Below are 18,199 nucleotides of genomic sequence, written 5' to 3' on the forward strand. Positions count from 1 at the left end.
AGTGCTCATCTGCATGCTCAATTTGAGGAGTCTTGGGATTTTATAGTAGACTACTCCAGTCCTGTTTACAATAGGCAGGTACCTACGTCCCTGGAAGAAAGCCCTAGAAGGACTGTTGAAGATCTTGGGAGTGTTGATCCCCATGTTAGATGCAGAAAGTACAACCGCGCACTGAGGAAGAGCAAGAAATACAGCCTAAGCTAATGAGATGCAGAGGGTCCAGACTCACATTCCCCCTCCTAAGGAAACTTGACCCCCAACATAGAATATCCATCAACCACCAGGGTCCAGGGCTGCTTTCGATGTCAGATTATTTGCTATTGGGCATATCAATAAGAAGCGGCATTTTGGCATCCAGCTCCTTGGACTGGTGTTTAATCCGCACCACATATTATTTCTACCCCGACACACTCTTCTTTGTCACCTACTAATGAGGTTGGTGCTAGCACCCGTAAAGGGCAGGCGCTGAGGCAGAAGCGGGTTGGAATTAGTCATCAAGGGGTAAACGTACGCAGAGGGACAGGCAAAAGGTCGCCGAGGACCGAGATAGATCTTCACAGCGATGGGGCCTCGGAGCTGGAGTCCCCGTTCTTGAAACCTTAACCTGCAACTCCAGAGGAAAAAGGCTGAGCTGACGAGTCACCGCCACAAGGGGGCGCGCGGGGCCTGGGATCTGGGGACTCCAGGGTGGCAGGAGGACTGGCTCAACAACCAGCTCTCCACGCAGGGTATTTGCTGGTAAACAACGACAGGTATCTTAGGAGCAGCTGCTTACCTATCCGTATCTCCTACAAAATCAGAAGGTCCCTGAGGGCAGTGACTGTGTTTTCATCTCTTGCTTCCCCGACTGCACATGAGTCCCTTGCCCCCATCCTAGGTTTGCTGAGCCTAGTCAAAGGAATGCATTCTCACTCTGGAAGGCAGGCAGGAAGGGCCAGGAGCGGGGATGTGTAGGGCTGTGGGGTTACTTTAAGGCAGCTGTTCTGGAAAGGAGAGATGTGAGATCTTCACCAAGGTGGAACCCAACCTTTGGTGGGGAGGGGGAGCTTGTACACTTGAAAACTTTGGGGTGGAGCCTAAGGGACAATCTAGGATTTGGGGAAGAAATAAGGCAGCAGTTCTCAAAAGCTTCTTGATCTCAGGACTCCTTTATACTCTTGAACATTATTGAGGAACCCAAGGGGCTTTTTATTTACATAGATTCTACCTCCCAACACTTACCATACTAGAAATTAAAACTGAAATTTAAAAATAAAATAATTTACTTATATAAAATTATAATAACAAAAGTTAACATAATTTTTAAAAAACTATATTTTCCAAAACAAAAAAATGTTAGTGAGAAATGTGGCACCATTTTACATTCCTGCAAATTTTTTTTAGGAGTCTCATATCTACTTCTGGACTTACTTTGCTGAGTTTTCCCAAAGCAGGTAGCTTTTTTGTACATTCCTGAGAAAATTAGAGTTTAAAAAGGCAAATAACACCTTAGTATGAATAGTTTTGACCTTGTGGACCCCCTGCCCATTTTCATGTTCAGTAGAGTATAAATTGCGTATAGTGTTACTTTTGGATAAGAATTGAAGACTTTTTGGAAGCTCGCCTTTGGTGAAGGCTAAGGGCCAGGTTGCCTAGATGTTCACCCACTGGCAAAGATGTGGTCTCCGTGGCCAGGGGAACCAGAAAGCAGGGCCTCAGTGGGTGTAGACACGTGTACTGTGTGTACATTCACATCCTGTGAGTGTTAGAACTCTATCGCAGCTGGCTTTTCACTGCCTGGTGTTCTGAATTGGAGCTGGCAGAATGGCAGCCAGACTCCTTCTCTGGACACCAAAAGCACATGAGAAAGTTGATTCTCCTTGGGGAGGGTCTTGTTTTCTGATTCAGATGCTTTGCTGACTTTGAACCCATTTTGTGGGTTCTTATCAGTTCAAAAATATTTCAAAACAATGGCCCCACTCACCTCGCACCTGTTAAATAGCTATCGTCAAAAAGACAAGAGATAACAAGTGTTGGCAAGGATGTGGAGAAAAGGGAACCTCAGTGTTAGTGAGATGAAGGTCTGTGCAGCCACTGTGGAAAACCTATGGTGGTAAGCCTTTTGCAATATATAAGTGTATCAAATCAACACATTGTACATTTTAAACATACACAGTGTGACATGTCAATTATATCTCATTGAAGCTGGGGCAGGGGGAGGGGGGCACAGCAATGGCCCTAGCATCTCATGTCCTGAGGCCTGCTCTGGGGAGTCTGTGCAGAATGCCCCAGGCTGAATAAAGAGGCATTATGTATAGACTTCCAGAATCTAGTAACAGATCAGGAAAGTTCCTCCCCAGTTAATTCCCTCCAAGAACACCTAACTTGCATGACTATCATAATCATGTAAGGAATGGCATAAGAATACTGATTTCTGGGCCCACCTCAGATTCACCAGGGAGGCCAACTTTCAAAGCTCTGGGTCCACTCTCAAACCCCCAGGTTTGGGAGCTTCTGGCCTCCCTGTCTACCAGTTCTACAAAGGTCCTTCGGCGCCTTGGAATCACTCGAGGGCACATATCTGACATTTTGAATTCCCCAGGCCCAGTCCCTACAGCCTAGTACCTAGAGATTAGCTAGAGCTGGGATGGGCCCTAGACCAAGACCAAGTTCTGAACAAGTGGCCCATTTCATTCTGTTACAAATAACCCTTTGACTTCAGAGTTATTGTAGCCTGTGTGTCACAGAGAGATTCTAGGGCCCAACTCAGAATCTGGTGCTATCTTCGCCTTACTTTCCTTATCCTTTGAAAAATCAGACTCCTTCCTGGGGGTCTACATTTAAATTCCAGGGTTTGCAAATCTCACTCGATGAAGGTGACGATATCTTCCTCCCCAATCCCAGAATTATGTATCCCAAGAAGATCCCCATCTTCTTAAACAACAACCTGGCTCCTGCCTGAGCACTGCTTTACGCACACATGCCCTCAAGCAACCCCTCATCTGCTCCACACTTTCCTGCCATTTTTCTTTCTTTTTTTTCTTTTTAATACAGTAAAAACAAAATTTTGTATTTAGAATTAGCCAGCTGGATTCCATGTAGATGATCCCAATGTTGTTGGCAACATCCAAAGCAGGAGCCAGTCGAACATATGCCTTCTTCTCTCCATCAGGCCTGATCAGGGTGTTACCTTGGCCACGTCAATGTCATAGAGCTTGTTCACAGCCTGTGTGATCTGATGCTTGTTGGCTTTGACGTCCACAATGAACACATGTGTATTATTGTCTTCTATCTTCTTCATGGCCGACTTGGTCATCCGGGAAGTTGCTGATGGCATAGTGGTCAAGCTTGTTTCTCCTGGGAGTGCTCTTCCACGGACATCTGGGCTGCCTTTGGAGCCGCAGTGTCTTGGGCCTTCGGAAGGTCGGTGACTTGCAGACCTTCTTTTTATGTGTGTGGCTGAGGACGACGCCTTTCAGCACTGCTTTCTTTGCCCTCAAAGCCTTTGGTTTGGCTTCAGCTTTGGAAGGGGCAGGGGCTTCCTTCTTTGCTTTCAGCTCCATCTTTGTGAAAAGAGTTTCTGCCATGTTTCTAATATGGGCATAGGTCAATGTGTTTGTGGATGGCTAAACCAAAAAAGAAAAAAAGACATATGAACTCAGCTTTCTTCCTACCAGGAGTCCCCCAGCCACCTTCTCCAATTTTGTAGGGGATATTTCAGTCCCATCACCACAGAAGGAGCTTCTCCTTCCTCTCCAACCACCCCCTCCTCAGGCTACTAGTTTGAATGACCACCTGTCTGACTGGCGCACAGATTTTTTTCAACAGGACTCCTGGACCGTGGCTCCCTAGGGCTAGTCTGTGGGCCCCTGAAATCTGTTGTGCAACCAGCCATCCTCATCCTCTGAGTTTGTCTCTGGCTTTCATGTTTACTCTGCCTGGCACACATGTTTATGAATATTTACTCATTTCATGAGGCCCTTAAAGCACCAAGTTGTGATAAGTGGCTTTTGCCCCCCAGTGTGTTTAGGTTCACACCAACACACAACACACTTAGTTATGGAAGTGGGCTTGTTAATCCCTGCCCAGCCTCATTCATTTTTCACTGTGGTCTAAATTCTATGGGAACCATCAACGGAATCTGGGCTTCTTCACTTTCAGCTCTGGAAGATTCAATTCTGGGAGAGACGTGGTGAAAATGATGAATGTGCACAGATCAGGGCTATCTTCCAGTTCTGGACACCAAGGCTGCTCCAAGGCGAAGCATATCCAAATCCTGGGCTTGAGCCTGGGCTTCCCTGGGGATTGCAACTGGCAGCCAGGTTGAAGATACCACCTCCTTGGGAACATCTTCCCTTCTACCTTAGTGACTTGACTGGGTTTTGAAGTCATCCAAAAGAAGTTGGTTTCACCCAAGGAAAAGAAAAGCTATCAGAACGAAGTGAAGTCCTTGGAGGAGTTCAGGACATGCCACCCAAAACAGGCTGCTTTGGTACATCGGTTATTTCGAAATGAAAGCACTTGGAAAACAGCAAATGCAAAGAGCGGCTTTCTCTGAACTCCCCTTATCTGCCTAAAGACAGATCCACCCAAAGGAACTCAGTTGTCATAAATCCACTCCCTTCTTCTTCCCAGTAGTTTCATCAACCAGGGAAGTTTGACTCTTACTACAGAGAGGAGACTAGAAGTCTACACCACACCCAGGCAAACTTTGTCACACTCTATGATATCTCCATCTATTCTTCTAAGGGTCCATTCATCTTTCCTAAAAATTGTCTACTCTCCCCTAAATTGTCTACATCTTCCTCCCTACCTTTCCCTACCTTTATTAAGATGGTATATAAGCTCTCAAATGGTATATAAGCTCTCAAATCTCCTCTCTATTTCAGGTACTCACTTTTTCCCCCATGTGGTGTCCCTATCCATGTAATATTAAAAATCAATAAATCTGTGTACATTTTCTCCTGTTAATCTGCCTGTAGTCAATTTATTTCATAGACCCAGCTATCAAACCTAGGAGGGTAGAGGGTAGGTCTTCCTCTCCTACATCCTCATTCATTCATACTTTCATCAAACATTTATGGAGCACCTACCATGCTAAGTCCTATGCTAAGTATTAGAGGTAGTAGTTTGCAAATGATGCGTAGGGACAGTCCTCAGGAAGGAGAGGAGAGGGACCAGAGATTAAACTAACACCTGCAGGCGAGCTCAGCTGGTTCCCCAGGATCCTGGCCCATCTTGGTGGACTGAGGGAGGAAGGGCTCTGAGAAGGGTATTTTGGGAGAAAAGTATTCATCCGTAGCAATTCCTCAGCACTTATAGGAGGGGCAATGTCAGGGACAACATGGGTTCTGAGTTCAGTGAGCGCCAGCGTTTTAAACGCAGCCTCTTAACTTCTTCACATGATGCTTTCTATGCTCTGTGGGAGGCACTGCTATCACTCCTGTTTTACAGACAAGGAAACTGAAACGCAGAGAGATGAATTCGCTTGTCTAAATCACTCAGGAAGAAGACCTGGGAGCAAACCTCAAGTTTATCTAACTTGAGAGTCCTTTTTGTAAGAGCTAACCTGTCCCAGCTCTAGAAAGATGGGCTTCAGAGAAGGAACTGGTAAAAACCGACAGGACCATTTCACTGGCATGTCAGTGGAGCACTGTAAACACCAGGTGCCACCAGCAGAACTGGCAGCTGGGGGCTGACAGTGTCAGCAGTGGTGGGACGGTGCTTTGGGCAGCTGTGGAAGATGGGACAGGTGGTCTTCCTGAGATCATGGTGGGCAGCCAGCAGTCACCTCATGGCATAAGAGTTGATATTTTGGGGCACTTATGATGGGCCAGACACTGCCTAAGGACTTAATATGGATTAACTTTTTAAAATTTGCAACTCCCACTTTTACAGATTAGGAAACCAAGGCCCAGAGAGACAAGAGAACTTTCCTAGGTTACATGTCTAATAAATGTGGAGTCAAGATTTGAACCTAGGCATGTTGACTGCTGGCCTTGTGTGCTTCAGCACTGTGCTAAGTTGCCTGACCTGGGTGTGCATAAGGGATGGGATATCTTGAAGTATGTTTACTTTATTGGTAGTGAACCCCAAGAAAGAAGAGGGTGAGTGTGGGGATTGCAAAAATGGCTACTATAGTTTGCAGTTCCTTCCATTGGGACTTGAAGTCCATTTCCTCACCACCTGAGTTTGGCCTGCCGTGTGACTTTCTTTGACCAAGAGAATGTGGGGTGGGTGAGGTTGTGCCAGTTCCAAGCCGAGGCCTCGGGAAGCGTTGTGGCTTCTGCTCTCCCCATCCTTGAAACGCTGCTGCCCCAGGAAGACGCCTTGGGTAGGCTAGCCTGCTGGATGAGAGGCACGTGGCCCAGTCCCCCTTTCACCCCAGCTGATGGCCTGCTAACCACTAGACGTGTGAGCGAGGCCATCCTAAACCATTCAGCGACCTGCCAGCTCACCACAGACACATAGTGAGCTCAGCAGAGCCAGAATAGACACTGCCCAGCTGGCTCACGGAGACATGAGCAAATAAATACATGTTTATTGTTTTAAGCCACTGGACGGCTTGTTATGTAGCAATAAATACAGCAGGAAATACCTCAAAGAGAAGGAAGATACAAAGTTGGAAGAATTCCCATCAGACAGTATGAATAAGTAGAAACACCCAGCGGGATTCAGCAGAAAACGGTGGGAGCTGGGGAAGAACCTGCCTGGGTTCCTCAGAAACCCAGCACCCCCACTTCTTCCGGCTTCCACCAGATGGAGGAGTGGCAATACTTTTCTGGAGAGAAACTCTGGCTAGAGAGGAAGCTGAATGTGGGAGTAGTCTGCTGACTTTCGGAAGAGAGTCCCCCAACTAGCACCAAGGTGGCTGCTTCTTGGCAGATACAGTGGTGTTGCATGTTGGGCAGAGAGAGGACTTGGGAGCCCCCTCTGCTCTCCCTGGGGTCCTGTGTTCCATGGAAGGGCCCCAGCTACCCCCACTGAGGTAGCAGGGAATATCCTGTGTGAACCTAAACTCAAGGAGCAGCTGTGAGAATGAGAAGTGGAAAGAGGGGAGACATATTTAGGGTATAAGGGACAAGAAAACTTGGAGCCAACTGAAACGGAAGGGAATGGCCACCGGGGGTGGGACAGCCCAAAATGACACTGCTGTTTAGAGTACAAAAGGATGCCCTGGCAACTAACAATAGCTGGGGTGGGGGATGGGGGAAAGCAGATTAGATAATACTTATTAAATGTTGTCACCATATAAAATGTACCTATTATGGTATAATATGGTATTTTTGGTGATGACATTGGTGGTTTTTTTGACGTAGCCTGCCATCTGCCTTTGTTTTAAAGGGTTACCCCTCCTTGAGATATTTAGATTTTTTAAAGCCTGCAGGTAAAGAGATGATGCTGTCCGCATAGAATTTCAGGCCTCCATTGATAATGGAACAAGGGGTTTTCTATTATGTTGCCCCCTTCCCTGGGCTCTTGGCCTCGGCGCCAGCTACGGAAACACAAAAAGCATTGGTCAGGACCTTGGTGTCGGACACCTTTAATTCCCTTCCTCCAAAGTTGTCCCAGGGTTTCTCAAACTTGGGGGAGCCGCTCCCCTACCTTCTCGCACAGGGTCGAGGGACGGCCGAGCCCGGCACGGCCACCAGAGGGCGCTGTGCCGTCGCCGGGTGCGCGGCTCCGCCTGGGCGTGTGGCCTGGCCTGGGCATTTTTATGTCGTTTAAATGCCAGCGTTTGCTGCTCACTCCTCTCCCAAACACATTTCTACTTTACCCGGTATCCCTTCTACTTTAAAAACTTAAGAAAAAAAAAAAGAAATGCATGCTGAACTTCAGCTCCACGGTGGGCAAAAGGGGGTTCACACTAAATGCAGTTTTGTCCCAGAAACTTCTGGGACTAGGGCAGAGCAAGCAGCAAGGGCTCCCCAGACGCGCCTTCCCACTCCCGGTTCAGGGCAGAGGCACAGTGAAGCACGCCGACCCTAGTGCCTGGAAATGCTCTTGCTAAGATCCAACGCGCCCCCGGGCTTTCCTCTCTCCAGAAGGCAGCATCGTTTCCGGTCAGCCAGGTTCCGGAGCTGGTGGCCGATAGCGACAGTGCGGCGCGGAACGTGCCGAGGGGACCCGGGCTGGGGGCGAGCCCCGACTTGCTGCCGTGGCCTTGGCGGGGTGCGGCGCCTCGGGAGCAGGGACGCGGGGCGGGGCTCCGAGGGCCACGGATGGGTGTGGGGGACAGTGTGGGAGCTCGAGGGTAGTAGTGTGGGCGCCGGGGGAAGGAGCGAGACCGAGGGCAGGAGAAGGAGGCGGAGAGAAAGGTGGAGTCCTGTTCGATGGGAGTGTAGGGGACAGTTCCTCGGGCTTGGGTGAACAAGCCTGATCGCCACAAACAGAAGTCATCAGTGAACAGACCTAAAGACCCGTTTGACTGCTGGGAGGTCTCTTCTAATCCCTGGGGTGGGAGCTGGGTGGGGTTCTGGGGGGAGTGTCTGACTGGCAGCTAGGTTCTGTTTTTCAGAGCAGAAAAAAATCCCCTGTCCCTTGGGGAGACTTCTCAGTCACTTTTCTCCTGCAGGAAGCTGCTTCATGTTGGAGCCTCCTGGGATTGGCAGAGTTAAAATCCTTTAACCCAGGATGCCTTGGGCCTTTGTTCAGCTCTGACAATGGAATTGGGTGGAGGGGGCTGGGAAGGCAAGTAACTGGGTCCAGGGTGTATCCGTGGGGTGGGGGTCTGGTGAAGCTGTGTTCAGTCACTGGGTGCAGAAAAGCAATTAGTCGTGTGTGTGTGTGTGTGTGTGTGTGTGTGTGTGTGTTGGGGGAGGGTGTAAAGGGGCCCAAGGCATGGGCACCAGCTCGTTAACACTTGTGTATGAGTGCCTGCTGTGTGCTCGGCAAACCCTTAATTACCCAGGGAGACCTTCCAAAACTGGGAACTAAATATTAATCCCTAAAAGGTTGGGTAATGGGCTTTTCTTGCATCTGGAATCCAAGGGGACGGATCTCTAGCTCCCCTGGGCTCCCAGATTCTTCTAGATGTCTGTCTTCTAAAATTCTCTGTTCCCACAGGACAGCACTTAGTTAAGGACACTCAGAAATGCATACCCTTTAACTACATTTATCATCTTAAAACCTTTGCTTTGAACATATTGTGTCCTTGATTCACAGTAGTCAGCAGCACACAGTAATTCAAAGGACTTGGAGTGACAGTGACCAAGCACTCCCCCCCATCATGCAGAATTTCCTCCTCCACTCCCACATGCATTTGCTCCTGTAGCCAGTCCGGCCCTTCACGGTCCCTTGAGTATACCTTAAATTCTCCAGCCGTCCTCTCTGGCCCTGCAGTTGCCTTTCTGGGACACTCTCCCCATCTTCACGATCTAGCCAGTCACATCTCCAGTCAGTTCTGGCATCAGTCAATCAGCCAACATGCATTTACTGAGAGCCCATTATGTGCAAGGCATGTTCAGGGCCCTGGGAACACATGAGAGACCAAGACAAATACCTGCCCTTAAGGATTTTATGTTTTAATAGGAGAGAACAGAGTCAACACAAGGCCATTTTTACATGTTGATAAGTACTACAAAGAAGCTAAATATGATAGAGTAGGGGTATTAGGGTGTGTGTGTGGGGGGTGCTTATGGTATTTTATTTAGACAGGGAAGGCCTCTTTGAGGAAGTGACATTTGAGAACTTATGGATGGGAAGGAGCCCATCGGATCTGAGGAGGAGTGCTCCAAGCAGAAGGGATAGTAAGTGCAAAAACCCTGAGGCAGGAATGTACTTCTTATGTTCAAGAGACACCATGAAGGCCATTGTCACTGGAGCTATGTGAACAGATTTGAGGAGCTCTGGGGACATACGCAGAGATTAGACCATCAACTCCTCATGGGCCATGGTAAGGAGTAAGGATTTTATTTTAGTTTCAAAGGAAGCCTTTGGAGGGTTTTAAGCTGAGAGTGAAGAGATTGCATTTACCTTCCAGAAAGCTCACTCTGGCTGCTTTGTGGAGCATGGACTAGGAACTGAGGAAAACAGGTAAGATGTCGTTGCAGAAGTCCTGGCAGAAGGAGCTAAAACCAGGATTAGGGCTATGGAGATGGTGAGATATGATACTGGTTTCTAGACCAACATTGGAGGTGTAGTAGACAGGACTTACTGATGATCTGACTTATGACAGAAGAGAGGAGTTGAGGATGATGCCTCCATTTTAGGTTACCTGGGTGGATGGGATGCCTGTGTGGGGAGGAGGAGTGGTAGTTCTGTTTTTTCCATGCCAAGACCTCAGACATCAGGTGGATATGTATAGACAGGTTTGAGTCTGGTTTCAGGGGTGTCTCACCTTCAGACTTAAATGTGAGAACTAGCATGTAGATGGCATTCAAAGCTGTGGCCAGGGGAATCCCACTTAGAGGAACAGAGGAGAGGGTTGAGACCGAAGCCACTCTGACATTCAGAGATCTGGTAGAGGAAAATCCAGCACAGAAGACTGAAAAGAACAACCTGTAAAGCTGGAGAAAAAACAGAAGATTATAAGGAAACTGGGCTAAGAAAGTATTTTAAGAAGGAGAATATATTGGTCTGTTATTGCTGGGTAACAAACAACCACAAAAATCTCAATGGTATAAACAGTAAATACGTTACTCACACATCTGGGGGTCATCTGGAGGTCATCTAGAGATGGCTGACCTTGGCTGGGCAGCCCAAGCTGCAGTTAGGTCTGAGCTTGTTCTACATACAGGTTCTTCATCATCCTTGCACCAACAGGCCAGTTAGGGCAGGTTTTCTCCTATGGTGATAACATTGGCACAAAGAGGCAGGTAGAAACATGAAATGCTTCCTAAGGCCTAGGCTTAGAACTGATATCATGTCACTTCCTCTGACATTCCATTAACCAAAATAGGTCACACCACCAAGCCAAAAGTCAAGGGGCAAGAAAGTGTATTCCACCTCTAGTGGAAGGGACTACCATGTTCCATAGAAAGAGATATGGACAAGGGAGGTAGGACCAATAATTCAGTCTATCAAACATGTGATCAAACATATCCAATGTCCCTGGGAGTCCAGATAAGAGGAGGACCGTGAACTGGCCACTGATCTAGTAAAGATGTAGGTCACTGGCATTCTTGCTAAGAGCTATTACAATAGAATGGTAAGGAAAAAAGCCCAGTTGGAGTGGGTGGAGGTAAGAATGGGAGGTGAGGAGGAGGAGTGTCAGTATATAGGCAACTCTTAGGAACCGCTGCTCTAAAGAGGGGCAGAGAATGGTGCAATAGCCTGAAGGAGCTGTGAGGCTAAGGCTAATGTTTTTATATTTAGGGAATTAAGTTCTGTTTTACTTCAATGGGAACAATCTAGTAGAGAAGAAGAAATCGATGATGCATGAAAGAAAGGGAATACTTATGCTGGTGAAAGGGGAAGGGGCCCACGGCACAGATGGAGGGGTTGGCCACAGATGGGCAGAGAGAATACAGAGCTTCAGGCATTCTGGTGGCTTTGGTGGTGGGAGGATCAGGCAGTTGGTCTGATTATACCTATTTTCTCTGTAAAGGACAGTCTGAGGTCAGACTGAGAATGAAAGAGGAAGGGGAGTTGAAAACATGCAGAGAGAGGAGAAAGTGTGAAATTGTTGCACTGGGGAGAGCAGAAAAGGAATTTTCTAAGAAACTGTAGTAGGATTGTCCAGCAGTTCAAATGCCCATTTGAAATTTATGGCCATAAATTTGAAGTGAGTCCATCCAGAGGAGCTGGGTAATTTTCTTTAGCAGTGTTCAACTGCTCCACTGCAGGTGTGAAGTAAACAGTTTGATTTAACCACAGTTGGGTTTTTGCCAAGTGAATAAGATGGAACGAGACTAGTGTAAGGAAGTTAAGAGTTGTTTGCAAGGGAGAATTTGCATGCTGGATCATGAAATCTCAGCTGGCTGAGAAGTGAAGACCGGAAGGGAAGATAAATAGTGAAAAAAACAGTGGAATGACGGCCTGGAGGTCTCAGGTGGGAGAACTGGTGGAGTGGAAGGACTGGAGTGAATGAACTAGAGGTCTGGCAGGTGATAGGGTCGTTGAGATTTTAGAGATGGTGTACACATCCGTAGTTCAGTTTAGGGTACAACCGGGAAAGTAAGGTGGGGCAGGAGAAATATATTGCTAGGGCTGAAGTAGTCAAGGGGCCAGGTGTCGGGAGAATCATCAGCACTAATGCTGAAATCACAAGAATAATAACAGTGGAAGAGAAAGAGTCCAGTTCCAAAAGCATCAATGAACAAAGAAAGTCACCAGGAGGATGGTAAGTTGACACTAACTACCGTGTTTCCCTGACAATAAGACCGTGTCTTATATTAAGTATTGCTCCAAAAGATTCATTAAGGCTCATGTTCAGGGGATGTCATCCTGAAAAATCATGCTAGGGCTTATTTTCCGGTTAGATCTTATTTTTGGGGAAACACGGTAGGAGAAGTGGTAAACTCTCCAAAGATGCTAGGGTTTTGGGAAGCAGAAGAAATAGATTAAAAAGTTCAATGCTGAGTGAGGACATCTCCAGGCCATGATTTGCATGACTCAGGTAGAAAAGAGCCTCTATTGGAGAGGGCTATGGGGATAGCAGTGTCCTCAGGGACCGACAGGCTTCAAGAAGAAGGAAGTGAAGGTCCTAGTCTTGCATGAAATGGAGAGTAGAGGAGCAGAATAGGGTTTGGGAGAGTAGGGAGAGGTGGGGGTGGATGGTTGGCTAGGGAATGCTGCTGGGCATGAGGCATGTTGGGCCTGCTCTCCCTGGCCATTGGAGGCCCCAAAGGGAGTTTCAGGGCTACCACACCTGGCCCCTTTGTGGAAGTTCTCAGATTACCCTGCGAGGAAAATAGACTTCCCTTACAGGAACCTCTGTAACTTTGGTTGCTCACGATTCTCAGGTAGGTCTTATCGTCAACTGCCCGGTGTCTTCAGCGTTCTTCTTCCGTGTGGATTTCTTATTTCCTCAATTAGACGCAAGTTTGGGCAGAACCCCAGCTATGCCATTTTGCACCAGCTCAAGTTCAGCACAGCACCTGACACGTCATGGGAGCTTCACCAATGTTTGTTGACTGAATTGGATAAAATCGCAGTAATGGTTTACCTTTAAGGCCAAGAATGAGGCCGTCCTGGGGGTTGAGGGGGTCCTTCTGCCAGAGGCCCCACTCCACCCCCATCCCCGTCCCCACCCCCACTCAGGCCAGCTGCCGCGTGCCTGCCCCTCCCCCGCGGCTGCATCCGAGTAACCTGAGTAACCCAACGCCTTGGCCTGCTCCCCCTCCAGACCCGGGGCTCCGGGTGGCCAATGGCCACTGCCAGAGCCTTCGCACGGAGCCGCGGGGCCCTGCTGGCGCCGCCCCAGCTGCGCTGGAGCTGGGGCACTTTAGGCAAAGGCCTGCCCGCTTGCGAGGTCACGTTCCCAGCCTCGCTCCCACCGGCCCAGACACATCCTGCTCTCTGCCCCAATCCGCAAGGCAGAAATGCTAGGCTAGGGGACCCGGCAACTGTGGCACCCAGAGGGCCAAGCCGGTCCCTCCCAGCCCAGGAGTCAGGACACTTGGGTCCTAGGTGAAAGTTGTTTAAGTCCTCCAGCATTAACCTGAGGAGGGTCCAAACCCAAGTCACTGTGACCTGTCACCACCCACCCCTGCAGCAGATGAGATCTGCAGCTCCTCCTACCCACCATCCCAAGTTCCACCCACCATCCAGGGAATTCCCTTGGTTCAAAGGAAGAGCCTAACATAGCTTTCCTTAACACCCCCAGTACCACATTTCCTGCAGTTCCTCACTCCCAAGGCTGGAGTCAGCTGCTGGGGTTTAGCAACCCTGGAGGAAGGAGTTGGAAATATGTGCTGGGCTGGCAGGATGGAGCAGGCAGGGCACCTTTCCAACTACCTATTTTATCTCCATAACTTTCTAAGTGTCAGAAGTGTAAAGAGGAAAGCCTCACTGACAATGCCTTTTTCCTCCTGGAATGATTACAGCTGCACACTCCTGACAGTTACCGTCCACAGGCTACAAATACATGTTTATCTATACCTTTGATCATGGTACCTAAAAGAAAAGGAAATGAGAGCTTAGGAAATACCTTATAGTCTTAGAGAAGAGGAAGAGAGGAAGCCTTTGTCAGGGAAGCATTATTTTCATATTTACAGCCTCTCCACATCCCCACAATGGAAAAGCAGGGATTGTCTATGGTGAAGAGGACACATGGGGGGCGGGTCCACTGAGTTCCTTGTTTCTCTGTCCATGTCCTGAACAGGCTCCCAAGTTGGCTCCTGGAACCTGCAGCCTTTGCTCACACCCTTTCTCGGCTCTGGGCTGGCAACCCTGGAGCACCTTGCCTGCAATATAGTGTCACACCAGTAAACTGTTCTCTCTTCCCTGGAGCTTGGACTCCAAGGCCTGGCAGCCGCCCCCCCCCCCCCCCCGCCCCCATCTGCCCCAGATGAATCCAAAAGCAGGAAGTGACCTGGGAGTTATGAGGGGGTCCTTAAGCAGGGAGAGGGAGAGGTGCCCACCCGCCCAGGCCTGATGTTCTGCAGGCTTCCTGAATTCATTTGCTTCCAGGCCTTTTCGGCCTTGCCAAGTCCTGTGTGAAAGATCAGAACAGCTGGAAATTTCTAGCAGGAAAGCGCCAGGTGCTGAACAGGTCCCAGTCTGACTTAGAAACAGTTCGGGGCTGGGCTGTTTGGGGTTGGCATTCTTGCCTTTGCAGAAGGCAGGAATTGCTCGCTCTTGGAAGGCAGTGCTACCCCTGAGCCTGTGCTGGGGCTGCAGTAAACCCAGGACACGGGGCTGGGAGGGAAACTCGGGGCCTCCTTTCTCTGAAGCGCCAGGACGAGGACACAAAGGGCTTCCTCTGCTGGCCAAGGAGAAGGGGATAGGCTGAAGGGGAGGGCTGGGACTGTCACCCAGTCTGAGCCTGGCGGCTGCAAATGAAACACAGGCCTAGAAGGCTCAGACAGGCACTCAATCTTTCCCAGAGCCAAGAAATCCTGGCTAGAAACTTGACTACGGAGCAACGAAAGGCACCGGGAAATACTTGAAACCAGGCGAGACCCCTGGTAATGTTGGACTCTCGACAAACAAGGAGCTGAGCCAAATGCTCCCCCCTCCGCAACCCCCGCCCCCCCAACGCCTGGCCTAAACACAGAAACAGAGCTGGCCAGAGAAGACCCAGGGGAGGTGGTGGAGGAGGCTGGGAGGGACCCAGCAGGAAGAGGAGAGCAGGCAGCGGGTAATTTTTACCCTGCTCAGACCCCACAGCCCTCATGCAGCAGGTCTGCAGAGGCGGGAGTTCCCGCTGGGCCTCACAGAAGACCAAGGTCACTCACACCCACTGAAGGCTCCCACACGGGGCTATGGAAACTCCAACGTGGCAGCGGGGAGTCGCCAAACCCAGTGGCCAGGCTGCCTGGGTCAGCTTCCATTTGAAGAAGGGGAGTTTGTGTGGGCAGCTGCTCAGGCAAGACAGCACCCCCACCCCCAGCCCCAGGCTGTGGAGGCGCTGACCTTGGCCCTCAGAACAAGCTCAGTCCTTACACTGCAGGCTCAGCCTGCTTTCTTTTAAATGAATCTGCACAATAGCATGTTATTGGTGAAAGTTATAAACCTACCAAGGAATTGTCTTCTATTCGTATTTCTTGTGATGTGTGAAGGGGGTTACTTTTTTAAAGTTCTAAAGTCAAGAAAAAAAGAAATCCTGTGTTGAGGATGGATTCAGTATCTCAAATCTCTCTGTCCTTTGCTGGATCTTGGGGCAAGGAGCCGGGAGGTGGGGGTAAGGAGTAAAAAGAAATATGCCACAGTACGAAGGCTTTTTCTTTTAAGCTTCCTGAATATAAAAGTAGAACATGATCTATAAAAAGAAATTCAGACAAAAGGTATAAAGGATGGAGCAAAAAAATCACCTGTAATCCCACCTCTCAGTGGTAGCCCTGGTATGATTTTTGTATATTTTACCTTACTATTTTCTATGCATGCAGATACGTGTGTTTTCACAGAAGTTAAAGTCATTAACATAGAGTGGTGTAACCTTCTTTCTCCCCATACTCACAGAAGAAAATCTTGAACTTGCCGATTCGGTTTTCCCTCACTTCTGTCTTCTAGACAGAGGAAGAATTATTACTTGCTGAGAAGAGCTAAGTTGATCTACATAATAAAGGAATGCAGTAGGACAGAAGATACACAGGAGAGTTTTCAGATTGTAGCACATGGGAAGGCTGTGCAGTAGCTTCAGGACCCAGAGAACTGGGGTTGGAGGAGTGGGCTTCTGAGATGGGCCGATATAGTTATGACCTGGAACCCTTTTAATGTTCTTTCAGAGATGAGATTAAATAATGGAATTTATTTTGTACTAACTCTGGCCATTAAGCTATGCATTACGTCCATATAGAGACCAAGCCCCATGGTTCCTTCTCTCACTTACCAGGGTTATGTTTTTTAAACATGGGGTCACACTATATTTCCTTTTATATCTTTTTTTTAAATTAAATTTCATGGTCAAGTCAATTAATGCAGATATTTGTTATCCTTTTAAACAGCTGCACCGCAGTTCTCCATTCGTCTTCACTGTAATTTATTTGAACCCTCCCCTGTTGAGGGTTTTTATGTTATTCCATGTTCACCGTGATCAACAATTACCCAAAGGCTATCTCTATGTATATATATCTTTGCACTCTTGCTGAATTTGTCCTTAGGATATATTCCTAAAAGCCTAACTGTAGGGTCAAAAGATGAGAACATTTAAAATGTAGTGTATAGTGCCAAGTTGCTCTCTGAAAAGACTGGACAGATTAATACAACCAACTTCAGGACTGGATTCTCTGCAGTGAAGTAGTGCTGGCAAGGGAGCCCAGGCAGCCAAGTGGGCAGAGATGCTTTGGGAAAGAGCTGAGCCTTTGCGTAAGGTGGGGCAGGGGGGTCTTCCAGGGAAGATGGCAAGAAAGCCCAGTGAAGGCTTTATGTAAAATGACATCCTTTTGATAACCAGAATCCTTTCCTTTGGGGAATCACCCTTTCTTCATTCCATAGTAACCCATTCAGCCCATGAGCATTGAGTGGCATTGACCTCACACCTTCACCTCCACCACCCTTCCTGGGCCGGCCACGGGGGTGACCATATGACTAGAGCCAGATCAGTCAGAGGTCTCTGTACCCTAGTTGGGTTGATTGGTCCAAGGACAGATAAATAACCAACTCCAGAAGAAGTCTCCTGTCTTGCCCACTAAGCCTCATCTGATACCAGAACTGGCACTGGCCTTCTCTTTCCTCCACGGGAGGGCTGCTGAGGTGAAGGCTGAGCCGAGAGATAGAGACAAAACTTTGACAGCATGGCTGAGCTGTCCCAGGCCCCAGCCATGTTTGAAGCCAACGGGCCTATCCCGGACTTTTTGTTTACATGACTTCATACATTCCCCCACCAAATAGTTATTAAATTTTATTTTTCAGACACTGGGTTGTTTCTTTTTTTATTGAGGTAAATTTCATGTAACATAAAACTAATCATTATCCATTTTAAAGTGTGCGGGTCAGTAGCATTGAAAACATTCACAGTGTTGCACAAGCATTGCCTCTGTCCAGTTCCAAAACATTTCATCACCCCAAAAGGAAACCCAGTACCCATCAAGCAATCACTTCCCACTCCCCCCTTCCTCTCAACCCCTGGCAACCACTAGTTTATTTTCTGTCTCTAGTGGCTTTACCTGTTCTGGAAGTTTCATATAAATGGAATCATATGTGGCCTTTTGTATCTGGTTTCTTTCACTTGGCATGATATTTTCAAGGTTTATCCATGTTGTAGGATGTTTAAGTACTTTGTTCCTTTTTAGGGCTGAATAGTATTCCACTGTGTGGATATACTTACCACATTTTGTTTGTCTGTTCTGATGGACATTTGAGTAGTTTCTGCCTTTTGGCTATTATGAATATAGTGCTATGAACATTCAGGTATAAGGATTTGTTTGAGTACCTGTTTTCAATTCTTTTGGGTATATACCTAGGGGTGGAATTGCTGGATCATATGGTAATGCTTTGTCCACACATTCCTTTTCTAGTTTGAGCTAATATGAAGTGGGTTTCTTTCCTAAGCAACTAAAGGAGTCCTGAGCTGCTTAGGCCTTGAAAGACAAACCAGCATGGCCAAAGCTAGGAGCAGCAAGGAAAGTGGGCAAGCAGCAGCAGAGATATGGGAAACAGAGCATGGAGGAAGCAC

This window comes from Rhinolophus hipposideros (assembly GCF_964194185.1).
Source record: "Rhinolophus hipposideros genome assembly, chromosome: 12".
Classification (NCBI taxonomy): Eukaryota; Metazoa; Chordata; class Mammalia; order Chiroptera; family Rhinolophidae; genus Rhinolophus; species Rhinolophus hipposideros.